General features: G+C 45.8%; 1 protein-coding gene across 4 annotated transcripts in view; it reads left to right on the forward strand.

Annotated features, from left to right (window-relative positions):
* Positions 1–433: 433 nt before the first annotated feature.
* The window catches only part of RAI2 (retinoic acid induced 2), a 44,214-nt gene continuing 30,093 nt past the window's right edge, over positions 434–14,554 (forward strand). For 2 of the 4 annotated variants that reach the window (XM_021532321.3, XM_021532320.3), the window contains exon 1: positions 434–578. The gene's annotated coding sequence lies outside the window, so the exon portion shown is untranslated. Of the gene's footprint in view, positions 579–1,006; positions 1,160–14,436; position 14,554 lie in introns of those variants that run through there. The other 2 variants (XM_085585295.1, XM_077781622.2) reach the window with 2 other exon arrangements.

Raw genomic sequence — 14,554 nt, forward strand, 5'->3', positions numbered from 1 at the left:
AAAGCGTTTTGAAGCCCAGAGACTGAGGTCAAGAGGCATGGGATATTCAGAGTCTGATGGGAAAACGGGGACAAGGGAAAGCGAGGATGGAAAAGATCGGGGGTGGGGAGGGGGGGGGGGCGCGGGAGGAGAAATTAAAAAGGGCAACGAGGTGGAAGGGGAATAAACAGGAAGTCAGAATCGTGGTAAATCCGAGATAAACGCAGAGGAGACAAGGTCAAAACTTCAAGCAAGCAGGGCGCAAAAACCCCCACGAGATTTATGAAGGATGATGACGCTGCCTGCTGCGGCATCCTCCCGAGCGCCCGCGCCGCCGCGGCTCCGCGGGACCCCGGCGCTCCCGCGGCTGCCCGCGGCGCGGCGGGCGCGGGGGCGGCGCTGCCGGGCGTGGCGCAGGTTGGGCGGCCCCGCCCCCGGCGCTCGCCCCGCCCCGGCCCGCCCGGCGCGGGGGGAGCGGGACGCGGTACCGGGCAGGGCAGGGCGGCGCGTCCCCGGCGGCGGCGGCCGCGCTTGACAGAGCGGGCGGCGGCTGCGGCCCCATGGAGCCCAGCTAGGGGCTGCCGCACCCTCCACCGGAGGTAGGTGCCGCGCAGCGGATGCGCACCGACAGCCCAGGGCGGTTGGAGCGGTGACAGGTTGGCCGGGCGGCGGCGTTTTGCGGGAATTCCACCCCCCCAAGCCTCCTTCCCACCGGCGGCCGGGCGCTGCGGTACCGTGGGGAGGGCGGCGGCCCCGCGGTCCCCGCTTCGGCCCGTGACTATTGTTTCTGGTGGCGCCGAGCGGGCGCAGCGAGATCCCGGTGGCGGCGGCGGCGGCTTTGTGCGGGTTGTCCCGGCCGTGGGGCTGCGGCGGCGGTGGGGGGCCGCGGAGGGACCGCGGCGGGGAAAGGGACGGGGCGAGACCGTGCCCGCTCGAGCAGAGCCACCCACCCCACCCCCGCCCTTCCTCCTCCTCCCGCTGCCTGCGCAACTTCTCCGAAATCCCGGCCGTGGGTGCGCGGGAGGAGCGGCGCGTGTGGCGGCCGGGCATCGCCCCCCGCGGCTCCTGCCCCGGGCGGCGGGGCGCACACGGCGGGGCCGCGGCGGCGTTCCGCGCCCGGTCCGCGCTCCGGGAAAGGAGACTGCAATGGATTTCTGCAGGATGGATTTCAAGATGGGCGGTAATGGGATGATTTGGGGTCCCTCGCGTAGCCGGTCACAGGCGAGAAGCGGGAGGAGAATTTACCCTTCCGAAGTTAGGGCAGAAATTCCTCCCGCTGTCGCCCGGCTTCCTGGCGAAGTCTGCCAGGAGGGATGGACTGTCACCTGCGGCTCCCTTAATGGCTTTTTCTGGACGAGGCTGTCGCGGGGCGTGGGTCATCTGCGCCGGCGTCGCAGCGGTCCGGGCGTACGTGGCGGTGAATGCCAGGGTTGAAGTGTCGTGCTCCAGAAGTTCTGCATCCCTCCGGGGGGATGCTGCGGGGTGCAAGCACCCTGGGCAGGAGTTGCAGGGCAGTTATTCTCCTTTTCTCATGCAATCCCCAACAAACCTCTTTTTTGAGAGATTGGTTCGGCTTCGGTTTATTTACCGCTGTTGATGGTAGTTTTCTTGCACGTTCTCCGTCAGAATTATTTTTCTAAAGAGAAAAATTATTAAAATGCGGGATTCAAAGTATATATATTGTCTAATGGGGGTGTATTGTTAAAGAGGAAAGAGTATCTGGTTGCCCATTAATTCTTCAGGTATTTTCCGTTTAAACTTGATGAGGAAATGTTTTTCTTTTTTCCTAAGTAACCTTTCATGTCATTCATCATCAGCAAATCGGCTTGGCATTCAAAGTAAAGATTTCCTCACAAATACGCTACTGATTACTAATGTTATGTCTGAAACACTCCGTAGGACAGAAATCAGCACACCTCCGTCTTTTTAATATGTAAATTTGAAAAGCCTTTCCTTCCATTTCATGACGCTGTGAGTGGCCCCGGTTAATCAGATGTAACACAGTAACTAGCAGAGGAGGCTGCTGATAGGCAGGATGGTTTCCTGCACCACTCTGCTAGAGAAACCTGATCAATTAATGCATCCTCACTATTTTGTCCTTGGCATCTTTGATGAATTCTATAGTATATCTGTGAGGAGCTCCAATAGGGGAAGCTTAAGTCTCTTTCACCTTCAGAGATGATTGAAGCCAAATTTGAAGAGGGGATAACTCTTTGAGTCGACTGGAGAGTGCTGCTAAGTTTCTGTGTATACACTAAATTCTGGAGGCGATCCAGCAGCCAGAGCTATCTGGGTCAGGCTGGAAATCAACTCAGTGATGGGTTTTGCAGGGTCCTGGTCACTTCCGAACAAAAAAAAAGCAAGTGCTTTTGCAACATGCACGGATTGCATTGTAGGCATGAGCTGGAGCATGGAGCTGGTCGTGTAGTGAGCTTGGCGTGTGCAATCAGCAGGTCACACTGAGCACCCTACAACTTCAGGATGCTGAGTTCACTGTGCAGAGCCTGCAGCAGTATGAATTACAGGGGAAAAAATGCATTTAGATGTAACAAAGGCTGCTGGCTCATCTCCTGCATGAGGAATTAATTTTTTTTTTTTAATCTGGCTCCCGTTTCTGCCTCTGACTCAAGCTGCCAGTGTAGCTGTGGGCAAATCATTCCATGTTTCCCTCTTTCCTCATCTCTGCCTGACCTGCCAAGGTCTCATCTGTACAGGGCTGTCTGTTCAGACCCCAACTCAAACCCCTTACTTGCCACCAGCTGCCTTGCACACAGCAGTCTGAAACCCAGTGTAGGTGCTACCTCTCTGCTCCGCGGGGACACAGTTTGACATTCAAATACTGCTGCTGGAGCCAATCATACAGACATAGCAGCCTCACAGCAACTCATCAATCTCTAATCCTGCTCCTCTTCTAATCCAGTCATTCTCTGCTGCTGGTGGAATCACCCGGCGCCCTTCGAGCTGTGTCTGGCTGCGTGCTTGCCCTTGTGTCGGCGAGCCTAAGTCAGGCCAGGGAAGCGAGTGGCAGTGGGGATGGGCTGAGGATCACCAGCTCTTCAGGACACGCACTGTCACTTGAGGCTACAAAACGCGTGGCACGAGAGGCCTGGCGTGATTTAGAAATAGAAATTATGGCTAAAAGGTAAATTGCAACAATGTCACAGAAAAATGATCAGAAAATGGAACCTCGGGCATTCCGGCACAGCCAGCTGCGTGCTGGTCAGGAGGGAACGGAGGTGGAAGGGTGCAGCTCCCTCGGCGTAACAACGGCATTCTTATTTTAGCATGGAAGACAGCCAAAGATAAGGAGTGGTTGTCATCCGGCTGGTTGGAGGATGGAAAAAAAAAGGAAAAGCTGTGTGGAAAAGTATTTTGATGTAGGTACTAAAGGAAAAAAAAAAGCAGATAACCTTACAAGTGATAGACTAGCTATGTAAAGCTGCCAGGACAAAGCTTTTCCCATAAAATCCAGAACGATCCTAATTAAGCCCAGACCTTGTTAAATGACACATGGCTTTATTTATTTCAGATGTTTCTAGGTCCTAAAGATGGGGCCAAATGTGAAGAGTTTGATGTGGCAGATAGTTTAACCTCAATTACTTTTACATAAATCATGTGATTGTTACAGTAGCTGAAGTACCTCTGATGGGTGCCCCAGAGCTACTGATTAAAAAAAAAAAAAAAAAAAAGATATTTTTAAAAATCTACTGAAAAATCTATGGCAATGCAGGTGAGGGTTTGTGGAGGAGAGGTGGCCATCCTCTCTGCAGGCAGGAGGATGGGAGTGTGGGAGCCGTTGTGGTGCTGTGTACTTGCTGGTCTGTATGTACAGGCAGCTGAAATGGTGGCTTTGTAGAACAGGCAGACAGAGAAAGGGACGTAAAATGGGAGCTGACAAATATTCTTGTTATGAAACTGGTATGGATGAATGATTTATGGGGGTACTTGCTTTTATTTTATTTTATTTTATTTCAAGAGGAGGGAGATGGTTGGTGATGTGAGGCGCTAGCCACGGATGGCTTTGTTTTGAGATCAGGCTGTGCTGGGTCCTGCCTCCAGAAACAGCATCTACAGAATAACAATACAGTGAAACACTTCCCAGCATTGCTTGAGTTTCACAGTCTGTTTTCAGGATGAAAAAGTTCTCCTTCTCTTATGTTCAAAGCCATAGGCCTAAATCCTCCCAGCAGACTCTAGATTTCAAAAAAGAGGTGACTGTATGAGAGGTCCTGGGCTGCAGGGATCTTTGTTAGTGTGTCTCAGTTCTCCTAGGGAATTTCCTGGGTTTGCAATATTGCCCATCCCTCCCAGGGCACTGAGCTACTCTGTAAATGGGCCTCTCTGTGGAGGAGCTGCTCTGCTGGGTGATTTAATGCAGCTTGTTAGTTCTGGCTTTCTTTTTTCCCACCCCCACCCAGTTCTATCCATACTGTCCTTTGGTGTACAGAGCAATGCTGTAACATGGAGGAGGTGAGTTTACAGGGTCACATCTGCAGGATTTTGCCAGTCCTGCGGGTGGCTGGGTGTCTTGGGGACTCTTATGTAAGCTGTAGCTCCACAGTCAATTGCTGGCTTTGGGTTTTAGTGACTGGATCCCTCTGAGCAGGATGTGTTTCCAGCATTCTTTTGTATTTCCTAGTTAATAGAATCATAGAATCGTTAGATTAGAAGGGACCTTACAGGTCATCTAGTCCAACCCCCTGCAGTAAGCAGGGACATCTTCAACTAGATTAGGTTGCTCAGAGCCCTGTCCAACCTGACTTGGAATGTTTCCAGGCATAGGACATTTGCCACCTCTCTGGGCAAGTTACAGTGTCTCCCCACTCTCTCAATAAAAAAATTCTTCCTTATGTCCAGTTTAAATTGACCCTAGTTTAAAACCATTACCCCTTGCCCTGCTAAATCGTCTGTCCCAGTGGTCTGTCCTGTCAGTCTGTCCTGTCGGTCCTCGTTAGGTATTGGAAGGTGCTGTAAGGTTTTCCTGGAGCCTTCTCTTCTCCAGGATGAACAGCCCCAGCTGTCTCAGCCTGTCCTCATAGGAGAGATGCTCCAATCCTCGGATCATCTTCATGGCCCTCCTCTGGACCTGCTCCGACAAGTCCATGTCTTTCCTGTACTGAGGACCCCAGAGCTGGATGCAGTATTCCAGATGGGATCTCACAAGAGTGGAGGGTGCCCTTGATCCCACTGTTTGTGTCATTGATGAAGTTATTAAAGGATACCAGTCCCAGTGTGGACCTTAGAGGGGCACCACTCATCACCGATCTCAAGTTGCGCATGTACTTATTTGGAAATGCTTCTAAAATAAAAGATATCAGGGGGCTAAATGTTCTCAAGAATTAAACAGAGAGTCTGGATTAGGTCTCCTGTTTCTTCCACACTCTTGAGAAAAATGTGTTCTTCAGCTTAGCAGCTTCCAGGTCCCTGTATTGCTCCCACTCCCTGTAGAGTGGCTAGAGAGCAGCCGCTATAGCAGAAGGAAGGCAGCTGTGGTTGTCTTGCAGGACAAGCTAGGTATGGGTTTGGGTTCTCCACACCTCCCCCATAGCAGGCACAGAGATGTCAGAACAAGCCTCAGGACTGACTGACTGTATTCCCAAATGTCTTATCATTGTGTTATCTTTGAGCTGATGGCTGGGGTTGAGCTCCGATTGACAAGAGAGGTGAGGGAAGTTTGCTGTGATTCTTCACTAAGCTTCAGTGGGGCTGCTAAGGGCAGGTCCCTGAACATTCTGGATGCAGCTCCAAATTCATTTGGCCACGCTAAGATTGAAAACCAGTCTCGCTTCCAATGTCTGCATGTGCTTTAACCTTTTAATTATTCTGTGCTTTTCCTGTGGCATGGAAACAAAGAGGTGGAAGTGTAGTGGCCACCAGGAGGGCCAATGGCTCTTGCCTGCCCTGGCAGTCAGTGTACTCCTCATAGCAAAGCCAGATTATTTGGAGGAGTGCAGATCTTTCAGTCCAGGAAAAAATAATTTGTTAATGGCCAGAGAATAATCACTTTACTCTGAAAAGCCTCTCCAGCTGCATTGCACCAACTGTTCTTTATCAGTCTCTGAATCCTTAATGACAGTAGCAGCTAATTTCTCTTTCTGTGTTTTTCTAGCTGCAGTGTCCTATTTTCTCTGAGTTTATTGAGAAAATAATAGAAGTCATTACATAGCTACTTGTCACCTTTCAGAAAAGAAAACTTCTCCCTGCCTGAATGGCCAAGTTAGTTACTTGGTGACTGACTCAGACAATAGCAACTTTTTGTAGCTCGTCAGTTATTAATCTGTGCCTAGTAAATAAACTAATTAACTAGAGGAGTATTACTGAAGTTCCAATCTGTGATTATCAGAACATGGTGAATAAACTTCACAAACAGTGTGACAAAGGAACATGTACATTCTGTGGCATGTAAGCAAAAAAATCAAGAAATAAAGGGCTAGGAGTGACAAACTGAGAGGTGTGAATTCATTCTTTTAAATTTGATTCTCTTTGAAGCTTATGTGGCAGTATTGCACAAAATGGTCCTTGGTTAAAAGAGAGCTATTAGGTGTTCCATATCTATCTATAATAATTAGGTTAAAGAAAAGATAATGAGGAACATTGGAATAGATGGGCAATGCGAATGGAAGACACAGAAAATAAAGTGAAATGCAAAGTATTTTTGTTTTAGCATGATACACATCTTTCTGGTTGTTGGTGATGGATCACTTGCTGTAGAGCTGGATCTACACAAGGCCACTGCAAAGCAAACAGGAAGGGCAACACATTGTGTTTTAATCAGGATTTTCTTAACCAAGAAGTCAGGCATCACTGTCTGAATAATAGATGTCTTCATCTCCGGCCTTGATGCTGGGGCTGGAGGTCTGAGGCAGCTCTCAGCCAGGAGGTCTGCCCTGCAGAAAGGTGGGAAAAGAGGACTTGACGCAGCCAAAGCTTGCTCTGCAGGCTGTGGGATAATGAGGGGAGGACAGAAGGAGGTAGGAACATATAAGCAGATCCTAGAAGAAGGAGCACACAGAAGAGCCTTTCTGTTCTCATGTGACATGCTTGTAGTTCATCTCTGGTCCCTGGGGATGGATGGAGTTACCTCTTACCTTTTCATGTCTGGAGAAGCCATGTATGCTTAGGGTGGGTTCACAAAGCTTCTGTGAGAGAAGACACTGGGCTCTGCATTAGAGCTCTGCTGCACTGTGTGTGCAGGATACATCAAGGGCTGTTGTTCTCTCACAGGACTGGTGGTGCCAAGGTCAGTATCTCACATCTCCCCACACCCTTGTGCCTAAGCTTGTGTTCATTTTGCAGAAAACTGCCTGACCATGCTCCAGTTGTGCTACAACCTATTGATGGTAGGTGGAAGAAAACAGATGCAAGGAATTTACTTTTTCACTCATCAAGGAATTGCATCTGCCTTTGGTTTGGGTTTGATGTTTAGGTCCCTAACTGATTTTTTTTAGATGCTTGTGTAACAGCTGTGTTTAGCTATGAAATCATCACTTCTTTTAGGATGTATTTTGGTTGTCACCACAGCTTTCTGTCCTCTAAAGGGGATATTGAATTGATGGAGGTAGCTGTCAGTTTGGATGCCATGAGTGCTACAGACAGGAAAGTGGAAACAGCATGAGGCAGTGTGCCATGGACCCCAGTGTTCATAGCATGTAACCACAGAGATGTGCAGTGACTGTCCTGGAGGGACCTAGTGCAGCCTCCCACCAGAAATGATTAGGTCAGGAGACAAGGTGAATGCCCTTGACCACAAACAGTTTACAGATATCTTAGACTCACGTCGGTTACTGGAAAGGCTGGTCAACACTCTTACTTTTTGCTTTTTGGTGGAACTGAAAAGCTCTTTGCTCTGCAACATAAAGACCCAAATATTTTGGGACCTGATAATTTTGATTTTCTTGAGAAGATATGCCCCTGCATTTCCAAGGAGCTGAGGTTCTCACTTGAGTAGCCTTTATTTTAAAAAGGAAGGAGATGTTTTTATTAGAGTTTCCTGTTTTGGACTCTTTGGTTAGAGGGTATGAAGTGGTCAGAGGAGGGAGACTTATCATTTAGATGTGGGTTGTCTCTTTGTATTTTTTTATACATACTCATATAAAATTATTTTCTTGTATGTATATACATTATATATTTTCAATTGTGCAATTTTCTCCAGTTCTATTTAAGGCTGCTTCTTAAAGGAAATCTAAATAAGGTTTCCTGTCAAGAATGGTTTAGATTTAACTGGCCCTGCCTGGGGCTGAGGGATGGGACACTTCTCAAGGTCCATTTCAGGATCCTTTCCATGATTCTAGGCAGTTACTCAACAAAACAGATTCATTGTAAGTTGTGCTGGTTATGCTGAAAGGGTTTTGCTGTAGCATTTAATGTGGTTATTTGTTTGAAAAGGAAATAATAGGTAATTGTAGCATAGTTACTGCTGTTGCACTGGACAAATGTTTCTTTAAATAGGAAAACAACTGATGATACATTTTTAGATCAGCATCATGATATGGGTGTGATTAATTTTTCTAGGAGCTTTATGTTTTTTATATCTGCTTAAGTGTATTAACATTTTAAAAGGTCAAAGGTAAGCTTTAAAATGGATGCCAAATTAAGATGGATGGGAGGAAAATGACATTTACTTCTTGTTACTGCACATTGTTTGAATTTGACCGAAGGCAAAAACAAAACAAAGAACAACCCTCCCCCCCATACACACGCACGCATGCATGTATGCATGCATGGACAGCCACGTTCCCACCACCTGCCTTCCCTCCACACCTGGTCTGGCAAAATCTTATTCATCAAGGCTGATCTATCACAATAATCATCATTATTATCTTAACAAAATCAGTAGTCCCATGTATTCACTTCCAGACAGGCTTTGTATTCTTTTTCAAAGTGTATAATTTAGCTGGTGTGAGTAGACTCTGTAAATAAAAGTAGCTAAAATATAAATATTAGGAGAACATGGCTAATGAGAACTCTAACCACGTTACCATTTCCTGCCCTTGCTATGTTTCAGACGATGATTTCATCAGGGAAGGGACTGGACCCTCATCCCTATTTATGCAGTTCCTTATACATTGAGTCCCAATGAAAGCAGAGGATAAATTATGGTGGGAATGATGGCTTTGCTTCCAGGGGAATGGTGGCCAGTCCCAGCCAAAAGCAAGGCTTTAGCAGAGCTGCTCTGTGACCACGCCAGCGTTCAACAACTTTGGCTTTGGACAAAGCGCCATAGCTGGGGGGAAGGACCAGATCTGGTTGATGTCCATCACTTGCACTCTTGCCCTTAAATGATGGTAGCTGACTATGCTGGTGATGTGCCCTGAGCCTCAGCAATTTCAGTCACTCTTTTGTGAAAGAGACCCAGCTTGGTTTTGTGGATGCTGTTGAACAAGACAGATTCGCTCCTCTCACTAAATGACATCTGCCAAAATAAGGAGGATTTAAAACAAGGGAAAAAAGCCACTAAAATTTCTTCAAATCCTGCTCCCTACTGGTGGCTAGTGGCTCATCAGGGAGGCTTCAGACACAGCCCCATGCCATATCCCGGAGCACACCCCAACCTCGTGTGGGCTGTGAGGGCTGTGCCACTCTGGGAAGAGTCACCCACCCAGTGCCAGCTGTGGCTGAGCCACATGGAACCAAGAAAAGGCAGTGCTGTTCCCACAGCCACATCTGCCTGCCACCCCTGGGCTTCCTGGGCAGGGCGGCTGCCCAGGGCAGGGCATGGGGGCAGAGAAGGGCTGGCAGCAGCTTCCTCAAGGGAGAAAGATGCAGCACTCAGCCCTGCCCCTGCACCCCAGCATGAGGTGTGTCCAAGGCTGGGATAAGGGATAGGCACATCTTCTGCTCGCTCCCCAAGAAGCAGCAAGCTCTCCTAAGCATCCCCTCCTGGGTGCTGAAAATCTTTGTCTGACAAAAAAAGAAGGAAAAATGACAATTGCTCATATGCTTTGTTCCAGTATGAAAATGTATTTTTCATCTCAAACTGAACGGATTCTGAGTTGAATCTGAGTAGAACAAACTAGACAGTTTCATTTTTTCATTTTACCAAAATTGTTTTTAAATCACTCAACCCAAATACATATTTTTATTTTTTTTACCCCAGCCTTGCCACTCTAGCAAACAATTCCATTATTTGCATAGCTCTAATTGCAGTGATTAAACAAACACAGCAAACTCCAGCCCTTCGCAGAGCCTCATCACAGCCCCACAGCCAGCTTGGTCTGTATTTTGTCAGCAGAGAGGGAAATGTTGCTTTGTGTAGACTGAAAATAAATTACAGACTTTCTGGTATTTTTTCCCCCTCTAAACTGATACATTATTAGTTTGGAGAATGAATAATTTTGTCTGTTGTCTTGATAGTGGGCTGAGAGATATCTCCCTATTGTGAACTTGGTACAGTTTAAAAAGCATTGGGATTTTCAGTGCTTTGTTCATGTGTTACACTCAAGTTGCAACCTCTGTTGCTGTTACTAGAATAATGTGTAGGGTTGCTATTCTGTTAGTAATACTCATATTAACATAGAGACAAATATCTACATCTGTTTGGAGTTTTTTTCTGTGAAGGTGTTGGGTACCTGAAAACAGGGTTAAGGAAAATTTTATCTAACTACAGTTCCATCAAATCGGAACAAACAATTTTTTGGACATTTTTTAATGACATTTATTTATAGCAGGTAGCGCACAGGCGGCTGCTATTTCTCAGCGTGCTGGAAGAATGTTCTCCAGATGGTGCTTGCTGTTTATGCTTTTATTCACTTCGCTTGAACACAGCAGCACTCTACACAAAACACGGAAAATTGGAAAATAAAAACAATTATGTTTTTACAAAGTGCCATGTGATTTGCTGAAATGTCTGAGTTGACTGATGAGCCGTGCGTGGGGGCAGCGGGGGGGATCACGCCTGTCACAGAAACCAGCGCCCGAGCGCCACACGGGTCACAGGCATCGCTCCCTCTCCCAAAAGGTGGGTCTGAGCAGGGCTGCTAATCCTGCCCTGTGTGTCTGTGCCTCTTCTGCCTCCCTTTTCCTGCACAGGGATTTGGGTGAGTGTAGGAAAGGCTGTTATTTTAATGGCAATATTTTTGTTGGGTTTTCTGTGACTGTGCAGCCCCAAGGTGGGAGAGACGTGAGACAAAGCATTTCATAAACCTCGCCTGTGCCACCGTGTTCCTTCGGCTCCTAATCTCACTGAAAGTATTAAGGCCTTTGGCTGGTCCATCCACTGAAAGTAGCAAGACTGATGCCCAAAGGGAGCAGCGTGCTCCATGATGTCTGTTGGTTACAGTGGTGAAGATAGATAGGTATCCAAATGGTTGGCATACTCTTGCAGGCTTTTGTTGTGCAGCTTCTGCAGGACTACTCACACAAAACATTCTCAAGAATGGAAGCTTTAAATAAAAGACTCGGAAATCTAAATTTTTTTTTCATTGAAAAACCTTGGGAAAATAACTCAATTATTTACATTTATATAAAAAAAAAAAAACCAAACCCAAACTAGCCAAAAAAAAAAACAAAAACACACAAACAAACCAGTCAATCATAAAAATAGATCTTGACAAGTAGGAAAAATGTGTTTTTGTTATTTTCTTTAATAAATATATCTTAATGTATAGGTAAAAGAAATAAGTATTTCTCACTTGTACTGTAAAAGAACAAAAAAATGACAAACCCACAGTACTTCAGGGCAGGTTTTCAAATACCAGAAAACATATACCAATTTTAAACTTTGGAACAGGACATGATTATTATTTCTTGGAGAACAAGAGCCTTCAGATTCCTTCAAAATCTAGTTTAAAGCCGGCAATAACTTTAGTGAAATTAAATTTCAAGAAATTAATGTGTGAACAGCTCAACTGCTTTTGGGGTTTTCTCTGGTAAATGGGCAGTGCTGCACATCACTTCAATTCCTCTCTCTTGCCTGTTACCCAAGAGACAGCCCTTTCCCAAGCAGAATTCTTGCTACATCAGCTCCATGCTGTTTATCTTCTGTTGCTCCCTTGGCAGTTATTATTTCTTAATGTGTTAATTGTAGTTCCTGGACCCTTGTGTGTGAGGGTGTGTAATGCTCATGGTAATGATGCCAACACGTTCTCTAGTTCCTGGAATCACAGAGCAAAAAACTGAAATATGGTTTGGGCATAGAGCATCCAGTAAGAGAAGTCAATTAGAAGAATTCAAATAGCATGACAACAATAAAGTGGGTGATGGGGAAGAGTAGGCATTGGGATGGGGTGGGGGTTTTTTGGGCTTATTCTGTTATTATTCCTTCTATGGCTCCGGCTTTGTGTGATATATATTTTTTTTAATTAAAATGTGAATTATGTCCCTTGCTTTCCACCTTTTAACAGTATTTCACAGTAAATTTCATTCCTAATAGCAAGTAGTCAGGGGTAAGGAATTACTTTGCTGAATGATGAAGATTGTTAATTATTAAAAAGAAACCTATGGATTTGAAACAAATTAGACCTCATTAAGCCTAGGTCTGCTTCCACACAGACCAGCAGATGTGAAGAAGCCTATCTAGGAGCATCAAAAATCCCTCTTCTTAGCTGACACATCCCTAGTAGCAGTGCTTCTGAGCTGGCGTGGGGTGCATGTGCTTGTTTGGTTTTTGTCAGAGATCCCTGGTCTCTGATCTCAGTTCAAAACCCATGGCTCTATTGGATCTTTCCCATTTCCCTTCCATTTCTGCTATCATCCCCAGCCACTCCAGCCCACCTGCACACAGGATTCCCACCTCACTCTGGAGGTGGCTGCTGGCCATCAGCAGCTGAGCCCACCTGGCTGGGGAAGTCAGTGCCCAGAAAATGTCAGAGTGGGCTATATTGGCTGCTCCATGTTTAATGAAAGGAGAAACACAGAAAAACACAGAAAAACTCCTTTTTTCTTCCTTGATTTTGGAGAAGAGGATGATCTTCTGGTTGTGCCATAGAGTTCTCTTCATGGCTAGTCTGGCAAGCTCTGTAGGATACATTTATTTGTTCCCCTTTACAGAGACAGGGTTTTTTTGGTGGTTTTTTTTTGTTTTGTTTTGTTTTGTTTTGTTTTTGTTGTTTTTTTGGTCTGAATTTATTTTGTCATCCAAACTCATCAGTGACTCTTAAGTTGTTTGTACTTAGAGTTTTTCCATTTCAGCAAAAATCCAAAGGGCTGAAGTGATTGTTGGAGAGTACCCTCTAACATATTGTAACCATGCCATGTTTTGAGCTGCTTTTTTGAAACTTCTTGAAGGCAATGGGTGGGTGCATCTGCAAGAGAATCCTAATGAGGAGAGTGAAAGGTGGCCTTGAGTGATCATTTTAATTGTCTGTTCACAGGCGTGACATGTATGGGCTTTGCTGTCTGGCTGAGACATCCCCCAAATCTTCTCTGGCATTGCAGGCAGTGACACACTCGTATCAGGAGAAGAAACGCCCATTCTACTGGCTAGAAATCAGCAATAACATTTTGACATCTGTGCAACAGTTTAAAATGAATTATTCAGCACATAGATCGTGCTATTTGAGCAGCCAGCACATCTCTGCCCATTTACTGCTGTCAGTCCATGGTGGAGATATCATTGATGCCAGTGGGAACTGAGCACATGGGCTGGGGGTAGGTTTTGGCCCATAGCCTGAAACAGCATTTGACAGCACCCCTGCAGAATATGATAGGAATAATCTGCTTTGCTACCACCAAAAGACCGAAAGACAATGTCAGTCTGTTTCTACTCTTTAGAGTATTTTGAACACATGCAGATCTTAATATCTTAAGAATTAAAGAAAAGATCTTAAGAATTAAAGCAATAATTAATTATTTGACTGTTTGAGTTTTGCTTTAAAGAGTGAAACTGGCATGTTATTTTGATTAAATCACTGTATTGCATATGACTGTCCAGAAGCCCTGAGCATCTCTTGCCTACTGGGAGTAGAGCCTGAGCACAAACTGGCAGCAGGTCCAGGCCAGTCTTCTGCCAATTTGGGGAGTTAAAGTGAAGCAGTATCTAATCCCTGTCAGCAAAGAAAATTCATAAGATTCACAATGTCAGCAGCATCTGATTTGGAAAAACTAGCTGAAGTTCTGTAAGAACACACTTTGGGGAACTGCAGATGGGGAACTGGGAGGAAACATAACTAAACACCAGCCCAACCCTTCCCTGCTCAAGACAGGCATTGAGGAGAGAAAGTGGACATTTATCTTGTGTTTAGCTTTCTAATTCAGCAAGGTCATCTGAATTATAGTGGTGTATGTGTGGTGAGAGTCTAACATCTGTTATTTCACATCTGTAGCTGCATTTTTAAAAATAAAATGCAGAACACAGTATGGAAATTTTCTTTGCTATGGGTTACTGTCCTTTTGTTACCCTTCTTTAAGGACAATGTTGTAGCTGTTCACTGATGCTTATCTCACCAGTGAAAATTCAGGAGCACTCAGCACTGCAGTGTGCAGCAAAATCATCTGCCTGTTATTGTCCATGTTTTTCAGGTAGCTAGCTAAAAATGCCTCAATTTCTACCTGATCTTCCATTTATGTGTAAGAAGTAATACCCTACTGTGGAAGGAGCTCAGTGCTGTCCATGAAAAGGCAAGACATATTATCCAGG

The sequence above is a fragment of the Lonchura striata genome, chromosome 1, assembly GCF_050655825.1.
Source record: "Lonchura striata isolate lonStrDom1 chromosome 1, ASM5065582v1, whole genome shotgun sequence".
NCBI classification, from domain to species: domain Eukaryota; kingdom Metazoa; phylum Chordata; class Aves; order Passeriformes; family Estrildidae; genus Lonchura; species Lonchura striata.